The following is a 9,916-nucleotide window of genomic DNA, read 5'->3' as shown; positions in this document are numbered from 1 at the left end:
TATTATTTATACTATCTAATGACCAATATTAACCATGAGAATTGTGGAAAGGAAAACTGAATCAAGCTCTGGACTTTCTGGCACTGAGGTGGAGCAAACAGCAATTGGAAGGTTAAAGTGAAACTGATGAAAAGTGATGACAGTTGGTGGGGATAGGGGTAATTTGGAGAATGACAGTGGCTCTCAAAGGACACTCTCTTTCCTGGCCCTCAGACTGGAAGGAGAGCTCTCTCCCTGTCTCTGGATAGAAGTACCTCTATTCCTGGATATTTCCCAACTGTGTGCTCTACCTGGATTCCTGTGATCATGTCATTGAACAAAAGGATTTAAGAGGAGAGGTTTGAAGTATAAGGCAGGTTTTTAGGGGCTTCAGCCTGAAGAGGCAGGCCCAACCACCTCTGAAGATCAGAACCTTTTCTTCCTCTTGCTGTCTACTGCTAAAAACTTTGAACTTAAGAAAACTAGTATAAATTAGCATAGACAAGAATAAAAGAAACCCTCCACCAGTCTGCAAGACCTAGCCTCAGCTCAAAAGCTGAGAGAGATTCAAACCCAAACTAGGGAAATCCCTCTTCCCTGATATCTTCCCAACCCAAGCTTGTTATTAAATTCATCTTAAGTTCAATAACCCACAGTCAGATAAGAGGACTATCATTTCAGGAGGACATAGAGACAGCTGAACCTAAGGACAGCCATTCAACCATAAAGTGTCCTTATTGGACACCTGCCAGGTGACCTTGGTACAGGGGGAGCCTTGTAACTCAGGGGGGGTCCATGCTTACCTTCTGAGTATCTTCAACATCAATCAATAGAGAAGACATCTCCTCAGCCTATCATGGTTGACCCAATTCTCGGGAACCCCATTTTTCAAAGATAGCCTCTCAGCAGCTGGTATCTCTCTCCTTTTACCTCACCAGCATCCATATTCTCTCTATCCCCTCAACTCCTCCATTCCCTGTTACAAAACCTTCCTAATTCTCTGTACTTCTTCAATCCCTACAATTCCTTTAACTATTACAGAAATTAAGGCATTTACTCCAAAGGTATCAGACTTAAAGCCTAGAGAAACACTGAATGCCAGTACCAGATTAAAATGTAAATGGAAATTGTAAAATAAAATAAATATGAATGCAATAGAGGTAATGTTAATTAGTGTTTTTGAACTTTTTTTTATTTTGAAAATATATGAACTGCAAGAATTCATTTCTATTTAACACCACTGTTTTATGCAATCATATAAAAAAGTATTTTTTTGGAGAACATTCAACGAAAACCCTTCTTTAGGTTATTTATTCAGAAAAAAAAATCTCATTCAGGAACTTAGGTCCTCTAAAATTGATATTACTGTAGCTTCTTATGTTTTTGCCTATTCCTGATCCTTAATATTCTTTCTTTGTTGGCATTCTGTACTGTTACTCCATCCTGGACTTCTCCTACATGTCTAATCAATGAAATAATTTAACTATTTTCCAGCCATTATCTAGCATATTTTTTTTCATATTCACTACTGCAACCAGTTCATTGTTCATCAATGGTGGTTTATGTAGTGATAAACTGAATGAATTTACCATACATTCTGATTTTCCAGAGTTGATGACTATTTAAAAAGTGATCTTGTGCTATTGTTTAAGGTAATTAATATACCTCCACTTGTAGAGGCAGTCACTTTATATCAGATTCTTCTTCAGTTAAATTTGCACTTAGTTACATGAAAATAGATAGCTAGATAGATAAACAGATGGATATGAAGAAAAGGAAGAGGGAAAGAGAAAGAGAGAAATTATCCTGAGAATTGTGGTAAATGTGTATAAAGGAAAGTAACAAAGGAGAAATTGTCCCATTTTTCTGCTTCAGCTAGTAAGTATCGAGTTCATGAGAGGAGATGAAGTATCATGTGGTTCTCAGCTTTATGTTCAATAATGAAGAAAATGATGATTATAGTAAAGGTTTTATTTGTTATTTAATCAAAAAGGAAAATAAAGTCCAAGGTTATTAATTGAAAGCATAGTGATTATATTATCTCACCAGGCACATATCACATAGAAAACAACTCAAATTTTACCAGAAAGTTCCCAGTCTTCTACTGAACTATTATATTAGACCCATTTTAGAATTTAATATAATAAAAAGCAAAGGAGAGTGTGGGGAGGGGTTGAATCATTTTAAGTGCTGGTTGGATTTTTCTAATAAAGGAGTTTTATTGTATTTGTAAAATTAATTTTCATGAAAACAACTCTTTATTCTTAATAGGCCACATGCCTTTCTACTGCCTATTTTCCACTTACAGTCATAATCTGACATCACAATTATTTCCTAGGAAGGTAATTATGGTCACATACAGAGCATTATGATTTCAGGGGAGTGATAAACAGCAGGAAAAAAATATTATCTTCTACACTTACTTATTAGGCTCTTTTACCATAGGAAGATAAATACAAAACCACCCAATAATAATCAAGAAAGATGTATCAGCAAAATTATGATGAAGGTACTGGCCTGGTCTTTTTTCAAGTGAAGTGCCATTGACTCTTTAGCAGTTTTCTGTTGATTGCAGTAGGTTAATTACTTCTTTAAATAGCTGGTGTTTTGTCAGCTAGATTCAAAATATTTTATCAGAACTGCTTTAAATTAAACTTGCTGATGTGCATTGTAATTTACTAAGACAATTTTTTTGTATTTCTAATTAATAAATTGGGACTGCTTAAGCACATTTAATTTGTAAATACTTTTAATTTTAAAACAAGGGGAAAGTAAATATAGACTAAATATGACAGGAATTGGAATTTCTTTAAAGTTTCATCTCCTTGATTTACTAAACACCCTAGGAAGAGACAAGTACTGCCTTATTGTTCAATTTTCTCATGAATAAAATATTAAATTATGTAGAATGCCAATATTGTATCCATACAGTTGTAGGCATCATCTATATTGATTCTTTTATTTGCTGAATTATCAAAAGTATTTTAAGCTCTGGATTTATGCTATACATATTTGTCATTAAACAATGCAAATTGTGTTATAATTTTTATCTTCACAACAACTCTTGGGGTTGGTGCTATTATGGTTACCCCCTTTTACAGATGAGGAGTCTAAGGAAAATGAAGGTTAAGTAACTTCTAGTCAATCTCTTTAACTTTCACAATCTTATTTTTGTCCTTTGATAAACTTGTTATGTCTTACATGATAAAATTTTTTAAGTGTTTCCTCCATCCATTGGTTCAATTTGGCCTCTGAATTCAAGGTCAATGCCTTTAGTTTCTATTATTTTTTCCATTATGGATTACAAATGATATTTTGAAAATGTGGAAACTTTCCATGAGATGAAGTAAATTCTTTGTGTAAATATTCAGGGAAACCATAGAATCATGTTCATTTCATTACTCTCAAGAAAGATTAATATGATATTTTAATATATAATTGGTATTTTGATCTGAAAATCATACACATCCTGGAGATGGGATGTCCTAGGTTCAAATTTGGCCTCTAAGATTTCCTAGTTGTGTGACTCTGGGCAAGTCACTTAAACCCATTTAGCTAGTTGCAACCAGAATCAATTCAAAGGTTAAGAAAGAAATACATATAGCAATCATACTGAAACCTAATATCAGAGATCATATTGATTTTGAGAAAACAGAATCATAATGAGTTTAAGTTTACTCCATGGAAGGTGCCATGTTTAATATAACATATTTTAAATTGTTCTTGGTATTATTATTTTGCTGCAATTTTTTTAAATGGAGAGATTCCCATTTAACCTTCAAATACTGCAGTGCTTCCTTAGTATATTTGAATTTATTCATGTATTTGTAGCACAAGACAAAATGATGAGTGAAGAGCTGAGTCAAAGATTTCATGATAGTAAAGATGGTATAATTATTATAGGTGTCTTATTTGACCTTTGAATTAATAATAAATGATATCTCATATAACAGGGGACCCTGACACTTCTTTTTTTCTCTTCACACAATATAATCTGTTCTATAAAAAATTTAGCATAAAATAGTATATTAATATAAAAATATATGGAAGAGGCACTGATTCTCATCTTTTGATAATCAGTAGGTAATTTCTTTTAAAGATATACACAATCAGACCCATGTAAGATAGGAAACTGATAAAGTACTTTGCTATTAATGCATTCTTTGCTTGATAGTGTTTAAAGCAAATAATTATAGATCTTATCTGATTTTACCACCTTCCACTTTTGCAGAGAGATTAAAGTTGTTATCGTCCTTGCTCTGAATGTTCTATCATTCATTATATTCCTGGTACACAAACACATTATCAGATTTGATCCAGTTTGTGTTTTAATTTTGTTGAATTCTTTTAGACTATATAGATAACAAAAATTTTCAGCATCTTTTTTCTTTCTGATTATTCCCTCTTCTCTAATTTCTTTTATTCCCGAACCTCTCTAATAAAGGTGTTTTTTTTTAATGTTACTGAATTACTTATCTTCCATTTACTCCTTATTAAAATTTTGATTAAGGCTAATAAGAATTGTTAGATACTTTTTTTAAATTTTCTGGATTCCATTCTCCATGTTTCTTTTTTTGTAACTTTTAATTAGTTGATCTAATTTTCAGATTTTTTAATTGTGCAAAGCAGCTAAATATTGATGTAATTTCCTGACGTCATTCCATATGTTCCCTAAAACTCCTTCTGCTATGGTGGTAGTTGATGACTGTCTTTAAGACAAAACCTACATATCCTCATCTTCCCCTGTACTGATTCTATCATATCAGCAGTCACCAAATTTCATGTTATATCCAGACCTAGAACTTACATTTATTTTTTATTCCAGGTCAAATATACTGATACACTGCCTACATTCATGATGGTTATAGCAAAATTCACATTTTCCAAATTTTCATATTTTGATTTAGTTGACCTATTTCTTGAATTCATTTTTACCATATTCATATAGGCTTTTCTAAATTTCAGTATGAATGGTTCAATCTCCTCAAAATATTTTATGACTAGCGTTATTGTTGCAATGATTTTATTATTAGATAATACTTTGGAAATTTGTAATAAGTATGACTTTGCAATGCATTCAGGTTCTTTTGTTTTTTCCAGAGATTTCAGTAACTCTTTGATTTCTACTTTTACTTAATCTTATAAGGTATTTAATTAAATTAATATTAAATTAAGTAAATTTTCAGTGATTTTTTTCTTCTGTTTGTTTAAATCTATTGTGTATTTTGGAGTAGTCCAGTATTAACAAAGTGGAGTATAAGAGCCTTGCCTACAATTGGTACATTTTGTTTCATATTTTATTATGATACTGTATTTATATGATATTTTAAAATTTATAGTTCTCATACACTTGTGGTTTGGCAACTTTATATTATTTTCATTCAAATATTTTTCAGAGATGTGTTATAAGTAATTTTTTAAATAACCTATCCTCTTGTAATTGTGGTTCAGTCACGTCAGTCATGTCAAACTCTTTGTGACTCCCAATTTGGGATTTTCTTGGCAGTGATACTGAATTTTTTTTTTTGTCATTCTCTTCTCCAGTTCATTTTATAGATGAAAAACTAAGGTAAAGAGGGTTAAGTGACTTGTCCAGGGTCAGACAACTAGTAAGTATATGAAGCTGGATTTGTATTTAGGAAGATGAGTCTTCCTTATTCTAAGCCCAGTGCTCTATCCACTGTGCCATCTAGCTGCTCCCTCCTGTGAAACTTGTACATATGAAGTCTGAAAATTATGACCTAATTATAGAAAAAAGAGCCTTAATAAAATGCAGTTTGAGAGTCTGTTGTAGCTAGAATATAAATGAATGGATATATCCTGTGGTTGGGATAGTTAACATTTTTTCCTGAAATATGAATTTTAAATACCTTTTTCTAGGGGAAAAATAACTGGAATTTGAAGGGGAGGGGAGGCTATTGGGGAAAGTGACAAGTGCATTATCTGTTCCCTTTTCCAAGAGACAGGAGGTAGCAGGATCATTGGAGAAAATCTGGTTAATATCACCTCTTTCCACTCTAGAATCTCATTTGCATTTAGACACTTCATCCATGCCCTAAGAGTGTAGCCCTCAGATGTCACAAGCAAAAGGAGAACCAGTAGAAGAGAATAGCAGATGGGGCAACAAGTACCTCATTCCCTGATAGGCTAGATCTGAGGAGGATCCAAGGCTTTGGAGGTCTGGATAGTCAGAAACAGGTTACAATTCTTGAAAATGCTCATCAGGGGTCCAATGGACATGTTTTCAACAAGAACTGTGTGTTGATCCAGTGTTCCAGTTCCAATAAAGCTCACTTTGCAGCCCAAGCATGTCCTGGCCCAGCTTTCCACAGTTTTCTGCAGCCACTGTGTACTCCTCTGGAGGCACATCCCCTTTCCTGCTCAGGAAATTGTGGGCCAGCAGGACCTCCTTGATATGTTCTTCCAACTCCCTCAGCATTATATTATTGATCAGCTCAGAACTGCTGGAAGTGGTATGAAAATAAAGCAGATGGATTAACTATAGGTTATTGTTTCCCCTGGCAGGTGAAAATTATGATGGTTCAGTACCCTATGACACAAATGAAAAGTAGCAGGAGCAGGGAGGTAGCTATAGAGAAGAAGTAGCCATCATGCCAACACTGATGAAGCCACCATCCCGAACACCATGACCATAGCATGGACCAGAGCTAACTGAAGTCTTAAAGATGGTGTCTTCATCCCTGTAAATAAGTACTGCAGGTTGTGCAGAGGTGCATCCTTGAAACTCGAGCACCAGGTGGTCCTATTTGGTGCTCACTGCCCTCACCACCCATTGAAAATAGTGTCTTTCTTCTGGTAGCTTTGTGAAGAAGCCCAGGTATCCCCATGTATTGAGAGAGATAATCCTCTTGAGCTGACCCAGGGCCCAGAACTGCTTCAAAGTGTACTCTTTGAAATTGACCTTCACCTTGAGTATCCAGGAACAGGGAAAAGGGCACCACATCCTCTGACAGAAAGGAGTAGTTGGTTTGGTCTAATGGGGATTCAGAGCCCTGAACAGTTCCTGAATTGTTTATTTCTATTTCTTTGTAGTATTTTTTTGTTTGTCTGGGGTAGAGGGGTGGTATTGGACTTGGCTATACATTCCTAGGAGTTGTCAATTTGGGGATATAATGCAGGGAGTGATCAGTGGATTCTTTCAATGTATAGTTTACCCTCTTTTACAAGAATATTAGGGCAGTATTCTTAAATGATTTCCTCTAGTATGATGTCTAGTCTTTTTTTTTTTTTTTTTGCGGGAGGGAGTCATGACTTTTGGGTTGTCCAATAATTCTCAAATTGTCTCTCTTAGATTTATTTTCCAGGTCAGTTGTTTTTTCAATGAGGTATTTCATATTTCCTTCTATTTTTTCATTCTTTTGATTTTGTTTTATTGTTCCTTGATGTCTTGTGATGTCATTAGTTTCTAATTGCCCAATTCCAATTTTTAAAGACTGAATTTCTTTGGTGACCTTTTGATCCTACATTTCACTTTGGTCCATTCATCTTTTCAAGTCATTCTTTTTCTCCTCTGACTTATTTGCCTCATTTTCCAGTTGGTCAATTATGGCTTTTTAGACACTGTTTTCTTCTTTTAATTGATGTACTTCTGTTTCCAGATGACATATTTTGCTTTTTAAGGTGTTGTTTTTCTTTTCCCATTTTTCTTCACCCTATCTTATTTGATTTTTTAATTCCTTTTTGAGCTCTTCCAGGGTCTGAGTCCCATTCTCTGAATTTTTTGAGGTTTTTCCTGAAGTTCCTTGGATCCTGTCATGCTCTGTTGGTCCTGTTCTTTGTTTTTTATCCCTATAGAAGGTTTAAATGATTACTTCCTTTTCTTTGTCTCATATATATTCACTTCGCAACCCATTCCCCTTGTGATTGATAAATTAACCCCTATGTTGGTTAACTGGATCAGGGCATTTGAACTGCTCTGCCCTGGAGGGGAATCTTCAGTCTCCCCTCTCCTCTGCTGATATGCTGGATTAGACCAATCAGCTGCCTTAGTGTGATAATCTTCCCTAGGGCCAAATTTTCTCTGTAGTCAGCTGTCCCAGATGCCAAGGATGCCCACACAAATGGGTTCCCACCAAGTTCCTCACTGCCAGTCTCTATCAGAAAATTGGACCTTTTGTTTGGTAGATCTGAGGTGCTCTGTCATGGTTGCTGCCCCTGTCCCAGAATCCCCAAATCATTCAACATGTAATCACTGGTCTCAGCACAGTAGATAAGTAGGGTGGTAGGGGTTCAGCTAGCTCAGTCTTGTTTCTGGTTTCTGAGGAAATCGATTCTCTCTGTCTACTTCATAAGTTTTTTTTTTAATTTTAATATTATTTTATTTGGTCGTTTTCATACATTATTAACTGGAAACAAAGATCGTTTTCTTTTCCTCCCCTCCCCTCCCCCCCCCTGCCTTTCCCTCTCCCATAGCCAACGCATGATTCCACTGGTTATCACATGTGTTCTTGACTCGAACCCATTTCCCTGTTGTTGGAGTTTGCATTATAGTGTTCATTTAGAGTCTCTCCTCAGTCTTATCTCCTCCAACCCTGTAGTCAAGCAGTTGCTTTTCAGCGGTGTTTTTACTCCCACAGTTTATCCTCTGCTTGTGGGTAGTATTTTTTTTTAGATCCCTGCAGATTGTTCAGGGATTGCATTGATACTAATGGAGAAGTCCATCACCTTGGATTGTACCACAATGTATCAGTCTCTGTGTACAATGTTTTTATTCAGCAAGAGGGTCCTGTGACTGCATCTTATTGTTGGGTTTGGATTTCTGTCTTTTTTGAAGTACTTTTTAAAGATTGCTATGGAAGGATAGTCAGGAAGTTTTGGCTTTTGCTGATCCTAAGTCACCATCTTGATTTTAAGTGACTCCTAAATGGCAGGAGCTGAGGATATAAATGTAAAGAATGAAGCAATTATTACTCTTTAAAATTAATATTTTTTCCTCAGTTACATATAAAAATAATTTAAAACATTCATTTTTTTTTTAATTTTGGAGTTCCAAATCCCTCCCCCTTTCCCACTGTTTCTTCCTTATTCTCTCTCATCAGAAAAAAAGTAATTTCATATAGATTTTATTTGTATAATCATCCAAAATATTTTCCATATTAGTCACTTTGTGGAAGAGATTTCAAAGAAAAAAGGAAAAGAAGGTGATATATAATTTATTTTAATCTCCATTCAAACTCATTCAGTTATTTTCTAAAGTCAGATGTCATTTTTCATCATAAGCAAGGGATTGTCTTAGATCTCTATATTGATGAGAATAATTTGGTCTTTCAAAGTTGTCCATTAAAAATATTACTCTAACTATATTCAATATTCTTCTGGTTCTGTTTATTTCATGTTGTATCAATTCATGTAAGTCTTTCCATTTTTTTCTAAAACTTTCTTTCTTATCATTTCTTATAATATAGTAGTCTTTCATTAAATCATGTGCCTGGGCAGATAGGTGACTGAGCAGATAGAGCACTAGGCTTGGAGTGGGAATGACCTTGGCTCAAATCTAGTATCAGACACATTACAGCTGTGTGACTCAGGGCCAGTCAGATAACTTCAGTTCCTTACCCTTTACCACTCTTCTGCCTTGAAACTAAGAGGAAAGCAATAAAGTAGGAGAACATTTTAATAAAAAAGAAAACTCCCTGACAAAGTTTTAATTTCCCAAATATATGAGGAACCAAGTCAAATATACAAAAAATCAAGCCATTTTCCAGTAGAAAAATGATCAAGGGACATGAATTGGCAGTTTTCACAGGATGAAATCAAAACTCTCAATAAGCACATGAAAAAGTGTTCTAAATCCCTCCTGATTAGAGAAATGCAATTAATAACAACTCTGAGGTATCACTTCACACCTAGCAGATTGACCAATAAGACAGCAAGGAAAGTGGTCAATGTTGGAGGGGATTTGGCAAAAGTGGAACAC

The sequence above is a fragment of the Monodelphis domestica genome, chromosome 1 (assembly GCF_027887165.1).
Source record: "Monodelphis domestica isolate mMonDom1 chromosome 1, mMonDom1.pri, whole genome shotgun sequence".
Taxonomy (NCBI): domain Eukaryota; kingdom Metazoa; phylum Chordata; class Mammalia; order Didelphimorphia; family Didelphidae; genus Monodelphis; species Monodelphis domestica.
Note: the sequence above shows the minus strand (reverse complement) of the source record.